At 26.1% G+C, this 13042-nt stretch overlaps 1 long non-coding RNA gene across 1 annotated transcript; it reads right to left on the reverse strand.

Moving 5' to 3' along the window:
- Positions 1–1843: 1843 nt before the first annotated feature.
- LOC126549266 (uncharacterized) lies at positions 1844–7346 on the reverse strand. Its single transcript, XR_007603415.1, has 3 exons — positions 7231–7346; positions 2934–2993; positions 1844–2193 (listed from the first exon to the last, which is right to left on the reverse strand). It is a non-coding gene; the product is annotated as an uncharacterized LOC126549266 (long non-coding RNA).
- Between the last annotated feature and the right edge of the window lie 5696 nt (positions 7347–13042).

A 13042-nucleotide genomic window follows, 5' to 3' on the forward strand; every position in this document is an offset into this window, starting at 1 on the left:
AAACTTAAAAGTTGTGACCATTACAGTTTTATTGACATCGGTAATGATAAGTACCAATAAGGTACTAACCGATAAGTATCGATATCTGATGAATAAAATAAGAATATGTAAATACATATAACATCTTCTATAACAATATTTTGAAGTAACTGTGCTTGTGTTGATTTCTAAAACATGCTATCCGCTATAAATAGTAATGCAATTGTGTGCAACTACCACGACATTGATCGATAGAACAGCCCTGTTATCGACACGCACGGAGTAAATAATAATATATACGTTTATGTGTCAACAGACGCTTTGAGTTGAATTTAATAAAAACAAAATTGTTTTTTTTTTTTAATATCAACCTTAAAGTTTTTAGGCTTTTTTTTTTTTGTTAACGACTAGTTGGAGACGGGAGATGTGCAATGTGTCCCTATATTTCAAAGTTATCAAAATGTAATAAAAACACAGCGCGATACAGCAAAAGCCAAAAATATATATTATTTTTAAATATATAAATACCAAATAAAAAGATTCCCATTATTTATTTAACAACAATACTAGTTTCGTCAATTATAAGTTAATTTACTGTTTAGTATATTGTAAGTAAGCACTTAGACTATCTATTTATAGTTTATACAATCTTATCTTCTTATTATTACATCAATATATTATTATAGTTTAAAACCGACATCTAAAAAGGATTAATAGAAATTAATTTCAATTGAATGGTGACAGATGGTTGAACCACAATCAAATATTCTCAATTTAAAATATATTACACAGTTTATTTAAATAAAAACTGCAAACAGTTTTAAATTTAATATAGTTTTGTAATACTCAAATACTCATTTTGATGCCTCGTAAGATAGACAAAATGTCTTTATCCTTGTTTAAAAAATATGTATCTCACTAAATTACGATGTGAATATGAAAAAAAAAAAATAGAATAAGTATATTAATTGTTAAATATTTCTTATACTAATACACTAGTGTAATTTAGTTATTGATTTTTAACTCAAAGTGTGTATTTTAGTTAAAAATATTTTGTATTAAAATTTTTATTTTAACTCCTTGGCCTCCACACGAGAATTCTCAGTGAAGCCGAGTAATCGGTTTGATTTCAAAATAATAATTGAAAAATAAATTATAAATACATACTTAAAATTAAGTAATATATTAACTCATAAGATTTTAATTTAACTGCTTTAATGTAAAAAAAAAAAAAAAATGATAAATTATTCGAAATTAAAATAATTATGTTTGACGACGAATACAACTATAAACGTAACGAATTTCGAATGCGATCCATCAGTGGGTAGTTAAGTAACATAATTAGTAATTACCATACACCTAGTATAACGGCTTTATTCGTTATTATAGATCATGATATTATAATAATAACGTCTTCGAAATACTTAAGTTCTCGGCTTATTATCGTGGTATTGACGTGTACCTAATTAATTAGAGAAATCGAAACGATATGCGAGAAATTACAAGTCACCAAAAACGTACCATATCCTTGGGCCAATCGCAGTCGCTAAACTTATAATATAAGTACACATATTATATGGGCATATTATAGCTAAAGGCTTACGCGAGTAAATACAATACACATACGTTTCGCAGTCCTGTGAGTGCTTAACCGAGTACAACACAATGCGCCATCCGTATCAAAATAATATACATATACATATTATTTTGAAAGTTTATTTACCAGGGCCCACAGAGCGTACTTCGACTTTAGTCTAGCTCGCGTAAATTTTAGAACAAAATAAAAAGTAATATGTATACACGTGTGTTATAATATGTACTATATATATATATACTATATAATATATGTATACTGTATATTATCATATTCACGATGAGGTATGTTACAGTTTCCCTAATCAAACGCCCTCTCTCGCCGTCCGTTCGTCCATACCATCGACACTTATTCTCGTTTCAACTTACCGCGAATACTTGTAGAATATCATAATGACGATAACAATAGCAATATTGGTGCAGTTTGTATAGTGGACGATGTATATATAGAGCGGCTGCTGTTGTAGTATTATAGTTGTATAGCGTACGGGCCGCAACCGTCCTCGTCTCGCAAAACGTACAGTTGTGAATGGCTGATCAGTAGGTGGTGTTGTATAAGGTACAAAACGGGAATTCATTCATCCTGGCACAAATCGGGTGTCCGGTCCGACCGTTAACAAACTACAAAGGTTTTCGAGTATAATGATAATAATAATATAATGTTACGTATCGTAATATATTATTGTTATGTCGTTGCGAAACAACAATAATACGTACAACTCTCGTGATTATAATGTGCGTTTGTCAAAACCTAGCGCATTATAATTATTATATAATATCATTTATATTATAATCGTACCTACTCGCCGTGGGTCGTTTTATGATTGTGAACGGATCACACAAACAATCCCTAAAAACGTATCAGTAAACGTCCATGAATGACATTTAGTCAGGTATAACATTTAAAATATTTTTTTTATAGTCTTTCGTATAAATTGAATAGAGAACAGCTGAAAGTTTTGAAAAAAAAAATATACAGTCCAATTTGAACAATACTTCCATTACCTACTGATAAATTCGAGTTATCTGAGAAGTATAATAATATTGTGAAAAATGGTTAAATCAAAACAAAAAAAAAAATACAGTACTCTTAGTTTAATTCAAAAAGTATATTGAAAAAGTTGAAAATAACTGTATATTTATGAATATTGTTATTCATCAGCATAAAATGTTCGTCTCAATTAGTTTAAATATTTTCATTCGTTTAGGGGCGATTTAGATAAGACAGAACCTGATTCATATATATCATTCAATACTCATTGATAAATTTATATATTTATATTCATTAATAAATTTATATATTTAGAACGCAGTTTAAGTGTCACCAAATGCCATTTTTATAGTTTCATAATTTAATTTACCTGTAGCGATTGTAGGTGACGTAAATTGCTATCGCCAGTATACACACTCAGTTTCAGTACCTATAAAAGAATATTCGGTAAGACGGTAACTATACGATTCATTGTTACATTTATTACTATGCTAGTACCTATTATTCAAGATGTGCAGTCAACTGCAAAAAAAAACGTACTTAGTTTAATCTCGAGTTTAGTGCTATTAATCATGAAACACATTTCATAGGTATATCTGCAGAAACTATTATCGGGACGAGAAATTAGAAGAAATAACGAATCTTTCCATTATAAAATATGATTGTCATCGAAAAATTGACTATTATTACAACTATGGTGACTAGAAAACCAAAATTTAATCAGCGATTACAACAAGTAACAACTGGTGTTTAGATGAAAACTGTTTATTTTACTAATATTATCTTAATATTAAAGTATTGTTGCTGTTTTTTAACACCTATAATTATGGTGACCAGACAAACACATTTTTGATGCATAACAATAATGTGAAATACATGAAATTGTACTCATTTTTAAAAAATATAACGGACTAATACATATTAATGATTTTTTATAATTTGAATATTCATTAATATTTTATAAATCAACCTAATGAATATTAACACAAGATAGTATTTTGCCACTTTAGTATAAACCACGGTTAAATATTATATAATGGTTGCATCAATCAACATAATAATATAATTAAATTATAGCAAAGAACATTGCTAATCAGTCATAAATGAATATGTATTATATGGTTATTTCAATTTGTAAATCACATTAAAAGATATCTGTTGTATCACAGACTAACAATTAACAAACAGTAAATGTAGTTTTTAAATTTTTATACAATATTTTAAAATAATACATTTTCAAATGTTATTTAAGTTAAACATGTAGGAACAAATTTTATTTTCTTAAAAATTAAACATTAGAATATTTCTTATACTTTTATTTTTTTTATTATTATTATTATTTTTTTTTTTTTTTTATTCGTGTGGCTATTTCTTATATTCTCAATGTTTTTTCATCATAAAGAAACGAAAAAATTATAATTTCAAATAATTAGTTTTTATAGTTGGTAACAGAAATATATGTACCTAATAGAATAATTAGATAAAAAGACGATTTATATAGATAATAAGTAAAATAAACGCATAGAAATATACAATACACATTGACAAATTATTTCAAGGGAAGGTTTTTTTTTATGATAGAAGAGCAAAGTTTTAAAATGTAGTTTTTTTTTAAATTTTATATCTAGTCACTATAATACATATTATAGTAGTTTGGTAACAATATTAATATAATATAATTTAAAAGTAATGCATTTTATGAACATGGCGAGAATATACAGTGCTAAAACCAGTTTATGATGAAAATCAGTTCCGACTCTGTACAATATTATATAGAAATGTAGTATCATTTTTTGATTTAGAGGGCAAAAAAACACGCAATCCTTCCACACTAAACGTGTTTTTTTTTAATACTAATATTTATATTACTAGGGCTAATAATAAATGTATCCGTGTTATTCCGTTATACAATAGTAGTAGTTGAAAACTTTGAATTTTAAAAAAGGAAAAAATATATTTTTCAGTGAATTCCAAATTGGTAACTTTATATTTATAATCATTATATACCATAAGATTTTTTTTTTTTATTAGATATTATGTGTATCTCGTTACACGATTATACTTAAAAAAATACGAGTATAACTATATAATTTTATTAATTAAATACTAAAATATTTTTATGATAATTACTTAAAATCTATGTTTGAATAAAAACGATTTTTTTCTGAATACAAAATTGCGGTAAAAACAAAAGATGAAAAAACAATATTAAAAAGTAAACAATTATATTAAAATTCTTGCATATACTTTACAAAACAGATTATATTTTATTTATTTTATTTAAAATATAATAATATTCAATGATAAATTAACTATTCTCAAGGTTGGGTAGACAATATATATATATATGTAAATATATGTATGAGTTGGTTAGAACAAGTCTTTCTAACTCTAATATAATTACTACTAAACAGACAAGTCACAACTTATCAAGGATTAATTATTTAATGATGATGCATTCATTATACACTATGCAAACCTCATTTCCACTTAAATATTTTCTCTCAAAACTATTATATATTTTTTAAAGCGGGAAATTAGGTAACGCTTTGCTGTGTAGTAGGTGTCGAGTGTACTTCATCAAAGTAGGTCACTGTAATGAATATGTTAAACTGATTGGGATGTATAACTTTTGTGTAGTACTATGGCGAGGATGGAAATCAAGGGTGCAGAAATTAATGCAAAAAATTTAAAAGAAATTTAGATAGAAAATTAGTTTTTATAGAATTGTATGGTAATTTTATTTTCACGTGAAAGGTTTAATACCTGATTTCCAACGAATTTTTGTGATTCCCGGGCTTACTTAATTTACAGAAAAGTCAAATTTCCTCGAATAGTTATTAACTTTAGTTTTTTTTTCAAATTATGCAAGTATTGAAGGAAGTTAATTAAATAATATTGAATTTAATAGTTAATTAACGTAACTCATATAAATTCTTATCAATACTCTAATGTAAGTAAATGAAAATAATATATCAATGTAAAGACGATTCTAAAAACATGTTTTTTTTTTTAATTAACTGTACAAAAGGATAAATTACAAATATACAAAAAGAATAATTAAAAAAATAAATATTATCACTTATTAACTTACCATTAAACCTTAAATATTGACAAATATATTTTTTATTTAATTTAACAAAAAATGGTGAATTATTGTTAAATAAATTATTATTACAAATTTGTACAATATATTAAACCAGATAATTATTAGTTCATCAACAGAACATATGGGTATGTAAAAATGATAATTTATCAAAATATACGTTTAAAAAACGAATGAAAGAATAGGTACGAAATATATAATGATATGAAAAAGAATAATTATTATATAGTCACTTATAGATTGCTAATAGCCAATAATTTTAGTCTGACGTAATAAAAATACTTAGTTTAATGAAATAAAAAGGACGTATCTTTATGATTGACAAAATCCAATTAATTTCCTAAAGAAAGAAAAAAATCATTAAGACTAAAAATCTTTAAGAAAAGACCAGACCGCAATAGACGGATTCATGGCCACTAGATTGCAACTAATGACCAAAAACTATTATGTTACTATTATGAAATATATACACATAGTTATGCATTACAGTAGCATATATTTATGTGAACAATAATTATGACAACAACTTGTTGTCGTAATAATGAAACAATAACGTTCCTATAACTACTACATGGTAAAAAGTCTTGGACCAAACGTGGATATTAGATTATTGATAAATAAGAACATTCTAAATTAATATATTCGTATGCATTGCAATTTATGTAAAGTAATATTGTTTTATGCTAATAATCACGATACAAATAAAGGTTATGGATAATTATTTTTATTAGTCTAGACATTTAATACAGTAAATACGAAAAACAATAATACTGATTAATAATATTTACGTATTGTGGTTAAATGTTTTTTTTTTTTTTATAGAATAATTAAGGTAAATAGTATTTAGATTTTTATTTAAATTAAAAATATTTTTCTCTTCTAATTATTTGTCTGATTCAGAAATTTTTAAATCTTCAAGAACAATTTATTCAAATATAAAAGTTAAGCTAAAATAATACACAACTTTAATTATAATGTATATAATATAGTCAAGTCACTTTAAACGTGAGTACGTGACAATTTATATCAGAGCGTAAAGTATTAAAGATAATACTTTTATTTTTAAAATATAGTACGAATACAATTTGGTCGAAGGACGAAAATATTATAATATAATTTTGCATTCTTTGATGTCAAATATCTATTATAGGCACCAATTCCTATCATCTGCAGTAGCCACCAAGCCTTTGCATATAGCTGAATTTTGATTTAGTCATTTGGGTGAGTTTTTATAGTTAGAATATTAGTATGAATCAATTATTTTTTATTTGAAAGAAAAATTAGATTTTACTTTAATGGCTTAAAAGGTTATTTTTTATACAGGAAAGAGGTAAATAAAAACGATTTATTATACATCATAATGACACCATAAATGTTAAATATTATATTTTTTAAATTTAAATTTATAATAATCAAATTTTGACCAATAAGTAGATAAGTTAGAATTATTTAATATTATGTGTAATTGACTAAAATTTTATGGGGTAGATATCTTATGGGTATTATTAAATTTTTGAATATTAATAACTAATAAATTTATAAACAATTAACAATTAAGTACCGGTTTGAAGTTCGAGTTTAATGTATTGGCATTTTCAGAAAAATATTTTGCTTCGAATTATAAAATTAAAAATGTATCAACAAAAGTTTGAAAATTGACGAAATGTACACCAAATAATGAATTAATAGAAACAAACTTAAAATACAGTACCTATCTATGAAAACACTCTTAGATCAATAAACATAGAAATCGGAACAAAATGGTTAAACTAATAGAAAAGACTAGAAACTAAGTTAAATAAAATTAAGCTAACAACCAAGAGCTGAAAAAATACAAAAAAATCTTATAAAAAAGAAGAAGTTAATTTGACATGCCACACACGAGTCACTCATAAATACCCAATGAATACCTAATGAGTAGGGCTCGGATTTTAAAGCATAATAAGCTTTCTAAAAAGTTCTCAATTGTTTTAAAAAAGCAAAAAAGAAGTATATTTATTTTTTTAAAAAGCAAAAAAAAAAACAAAAAACATGAAAATAAAATATGGTTACAAAAATAGTTTAAAAAAATCTATTTAATACTTTTTAAAATAACTAATATTTACTGCTAAAATTACCATTATACAGTTCAATAATGGTTCTTCAAAATCATTCCCAGAATTACAATTAAAGGATTATATTGCATTAAGCCGTTAAATTTGATCAGTCATTTGAAATCAATAAGTCATTATTTCATTGATTAATACCGATCAAAAACATTTAGTTAAAGAATAAAATTGAATTATTAAGAAAACAATTTTACCTTTATACCAAGTAAAAGAAAAAACTCATATTTTTAATGATCAAAAACAAAAAAAAAAAAATAATAAGAGTCTTAACTTTTAATGGCTTTTATAATACTCCATACAACGCTACGTGCCCAAAATCTACGTGATCACGTGTATCTAATGTAATTATATTATACATTATACATTTATAAATCAAATATCGATATTTAAATTATGCATTTTGTGCACCAATTCAATGATAAAATACAGATACATATTACATATTCGTCATAACTCGTAATATAGTTTATTTATAGTTGATTATTTCACAACTTATAAAGTATTAAAATTATAATAATTAAATTCAATGTCTATTTAATTTTTTCTTACTGAACAATTTTAATACTTATAAGGTACTGTATTAATTTGTAATATTATTATGAATTTATTGCATCAATAACATTTATTTTTTTTATTAGTTATCTGAGGGAATAAACTTTTAAAATAAAGTATAAATACCTACAGAAATAATAGGAATAAAGCACCGTGTTCTGCAGTACATTAGACTTCTATAATAAATGTCGGTCCCCTGAAATATAATGAAATGCAATCTTGCATTCAACGTTTCTTTTATCATTATTTGTCCCAGAAAATAGTCCTCTAGCTTTGGTCCCCCAACTTCACATTCGTAAACGAAGGGGCCTTCCAAACAACCGCTATCAAATTTCACCAGTCCCTATAAGTATATAAATAAAAAATCATAAATAATAGTTATCGGCGATATAACTATTTTTTTTCTTGGATTGAATAAAAAAAATTGTTTATAAAATATACAATTTATCTAAATAAAATTAGTCTATTTTTATAAGGGCCTTGCATCCGATTTAAGCTTAGCAAAGCAATAAAAGAATTATACTTTGTATTTATTAGTAATTAATTATGGATAAAATAAAAATTAACATCGCTCGTATTGCTGTAAAAAAAATATCAGTCTTGCAATATATTAATACATAAAACAAAAATTGTTTAAAAAACATAATAAAACATTCATAATCAATAAAGCTTAAAAAATAATAAAATAATATTCATAATTTATTATTTACGTTTATTTTTGTAGCATACTTTGGAGATAAACTCTAAACGTGAAATTTTTCCTTGTATATATTTATTTTTTTGAGAAAGTATAAATTGATATTTTGAAATTGTTTTTGTCTTTCTGCGTTGTGTTATATCATTGCTTCTAATTTTAATATATGTTTTCGTATGTACATCTTTCAAAATGTTCACGAATAAATGAGTTTTTATGTCATGTATATTTATTATTTTCAAGTTATGATCATTTTTAGCTTTTTAAGCTTTTCAAATTCAAAATCGTGAATTTTAGTGATATTACCTTATTTTTTACAGGGAAAAATGTCTGTGTAGGAGATTACAGTATCTTTGATTTTCAGGTAAAAATTTAAAAAGGTTATTAGGGTTGGAGTTTACATTTAATGATGATTCAGGTAAAAAGGTTATCCGTGTAGGATTTAACATTTGGCCATTGATACAGCCATATAATAATACAGAGGTTCCAAACCTTTTTGGACTCACGGCACCCTTAGTCATTTTCTAAAAATCCGGAGGCACCCTATAGACTACTTTGGTTTTATTTATCATTGCATAAGTAGGTATAAAAAAAAGAAGTGACATATTGTTGATATATAGTATATACACATATTATATTTCATAAAATACATTTTTATATTGAAAATTAACTATATATTTTTATTTTTTATTATTATTGTATGAATAATATTATAAAAATATATTTCAAATAATTTCGCGGAATTCTAAATAATGTTCGTGGCACTCAGGTTTGGAATCTCTGTGACATAAGGTATGGAACTTACAGATTGTATATGATTTACAATTGATATAATATTATAATATATCAGCGTCGCTATATCATTATTATACCTCATTACGAATAAAATATATCATACTGGTTTGAATGTTTGACAGTTGTATATTTTAAATTCGGTCGGTGGTGACTTGGTCAGGAACGTTTCGCTTTTGTCCAGATCAGTACATTGTCATTACTAGCATTGGCCATCATATTTAACATAAGTACTAAGATGTAGATGCCTATTTAATATAATTTTCAACGGAAGACCAGATTTTACATACGTTTGAATTAAAAGCTTAAGAGGACTTCGTACCAGCATGTGTTGTCACATACGTCTTACACACGTATACGACATAGCAAATTTTCGTTAACCAGTTTCAACAGTGTTCTGTTAGTTTTGACATTAGAGTAAATTGACCTTTTATAAGATTTAAAATTTAAATTATGGTCCTACGTAGGGTTTTTAGGTCGATTTGCTATGTCGTTGGTATATGAGATGGAGGCAACTCATGCGGGTATGAAGTCTTTTAAATCTTTACCAATGGTTAGGTTAGGTAGATACAATGATAAAAGAATAATATTCTAAAATAATATATTATATTTAAAGTAAAATAATATGTTTTATTTATTTGCAACAAAATGAACTAACCATTAAATAATGTCTATCTAATTAGATTTGCTTTACATGATTCCTTTAAGGACAATTAAAACATGATAAATAAAATATAATAAGATTAATTTTTAACTCTACTTGCTTTATATTTTAGGACCTAAAAGTCATATAGGTTCGTGAGTCATAATTGTCAAACATATTATTAATTTTTCGTACTTAATCACATGTTTGAAATAAACATACATGAAATTACAAAACTACTTTTGTCTATATAACCTTGATTATAATTTATAATATGACAACGAATTTTTTAAAATTCCCCATTTTTATAGTATTTATTATTTATAATGACTCAACGGTCAACTTTGATTTATTAATAATAATTACAACAATTAGGACATAATAAGTAACGTTGAAAAGGATGTATATATTGAATAGAGAACCCAAAATAATTATTTTATGTAGGTACTCATCCTTTTATTGCAATAATATATATCGCTCAGTAGTAATCATTGTAAAAATTAAAACTTTACTAGTAATTTATTATTTAGGTACCTCCAAGTGGTCATATAAATATATCAATATCAATAAAAAAAAAAAATAAATAAAAAAAGGTAAAGTAGGTAACTATACCGCTATTAGGTGTCGAGTGTATCTCGACATTAAGTTAATTAATGAGTAAGCTACTGTAATGTATGAGTTAAATTTGAATTTAATGATGAATCGTTGTAAACGAAAAACAATTCTGAGCAAAGACAGTCTGTCAGACTATAATACTAAGTATATATTTTAATTATATATTTAAATTGCTATTGAAGTAATTTATTTTGCTATAAATAATAAGGAAAATGGAATTAAGTTTTGCGGAAAACATTGCATTTATAATATTCAATTATTATGATAGCATTTTATTCTCATATTTATTATTTATATAATCTATTATTGTTATTCATTTATGAGTCTTTGAAATACAGGCAATAACTAAACTTTTATTAATAATCTAAATTTATTGAAAATATTATTGAATAAATAAAATATACAAACAAATTTAAAGTCACCGCTCACGAATAATATTTTTGAATTAAAAAAAACTAATACAAATATCTATTCTACGTTTGAATTTATACATTTTTTAGTAAATTAATATTGAAATAATCTATTTAATATCTACATTATGCGTTTAGAAGAAAAATTATTTATAACTAACGGCACACAGTTCGAAAATAAAAACAAATTTTATAAATCGTTCGATATTATTATTATTATAATCACGAAAAATTAAAGTGTAAAATGTATTACTTACTCCTGCAAAGTAAATCTAATCCATTTGTAAATGTGAGAAAATAGTAAATGTTTCAGATGTGTAGGTAAATAATATTATACAGTACGATTACTCAAATCTAACCACATCGTATTATTATAAATGTTGAATGGCTTATCAGGTGTTCGTTTATATACCGGATTTGTCTGGAAATCAGTATCGGATTGAAATCGGTCGGATCAATTATTCCGAATTGTAAGCCTAGGTATAATAATAGTTTTAATATCCGTCGTTGAGCCACCGCGGTAATTTATCATTTCCCGCGGAGATGGCGGCGCTTCGAAGGCCGTAAATCCAACAGATATACACAGCATTACGATCGATACCTCTCAATAGAATAAAATAAATAATCGTTCATATAGGCGCCCGCTTGCGAATTTATTCTTTTCCAGCGCACTGTGCAGCTTTTTACGTAAAATAACGGTCGGGAAAATTATAAGCGAATCGAATAAAATTCAGCGTAATCCTAAAATATTTGTCAGCGGTGACGTACTCGACTTTTACTTTTATTTTGAGGGGAGGTGTAAGAGGAATTCACATAGTATGTGTGTTATTATAATTGTTATTAATAAAATCTTGACGTAAATCACTCGCCGTGATGGCGGTAAACCTCGGACTTTCATTACTACATCATAATATTTATCGAAAACATGAATTTTTATTTTTACAATAAAATATGAGAAATCATTATGCAAAAAAATTCAAAAGGGGGTGGGGAATTAAATGACACCATCGGCCCTCCGAACCTCGTGAACACGCTCATGATACGAACACGTATTTTTGATGTTGGTGATCGATTTCCGAAGTTATTCACGGCTTTATGATGACGAACAAATCGTAATGTTTTATAGAACTGTATTCACTTTCCTGGTTTGACGGTCGCGTGGGTTCGACGGAGACGTATTTTCCGTTTCCGGTATATACAGCTCGACAGTTCAATATCATTACACACACACACACACGCACAAGCATAGTGTTGTGTAGCAATTTATATATTAAATCGATTGGATTAGGTATTATCACAACGAGGAACTCGCTGCTCTCCACGGCTGTAACACATGCGCGAGATCATTGTACGTGTACAGAAACCGGTAAGAAATAACAAAACCAGTTTTTGTTACTACAACATAACGTGTATATTATATCGAATAATATTACTGACTTTTTATTTATTTTATTTTATTTTTTTTGTCGCGGGTCGGCGGGCGTAAAGGTCGTCGACAATCCTTCGCCGGTGGCTGTCGCAGGCCAAGCTCGTGGTCCCTCTCCCGCCTCGGCGTGTGC

This window comes from Aphis gossypii, chromosome 1 (genome assembly GCF_020184175.1).
Source record: "Aphis gossypii isolate Hap1 chromosome 1, ASM2018417v2, whole genome shotgun sequence".
Taxonomy (NCBI): domain Eukaryota; kingdom Metazoa; phylum Arthropoda; class Insecta; order Hemiptera; family Aphididae; genus Aphis; species Aphis gossypii.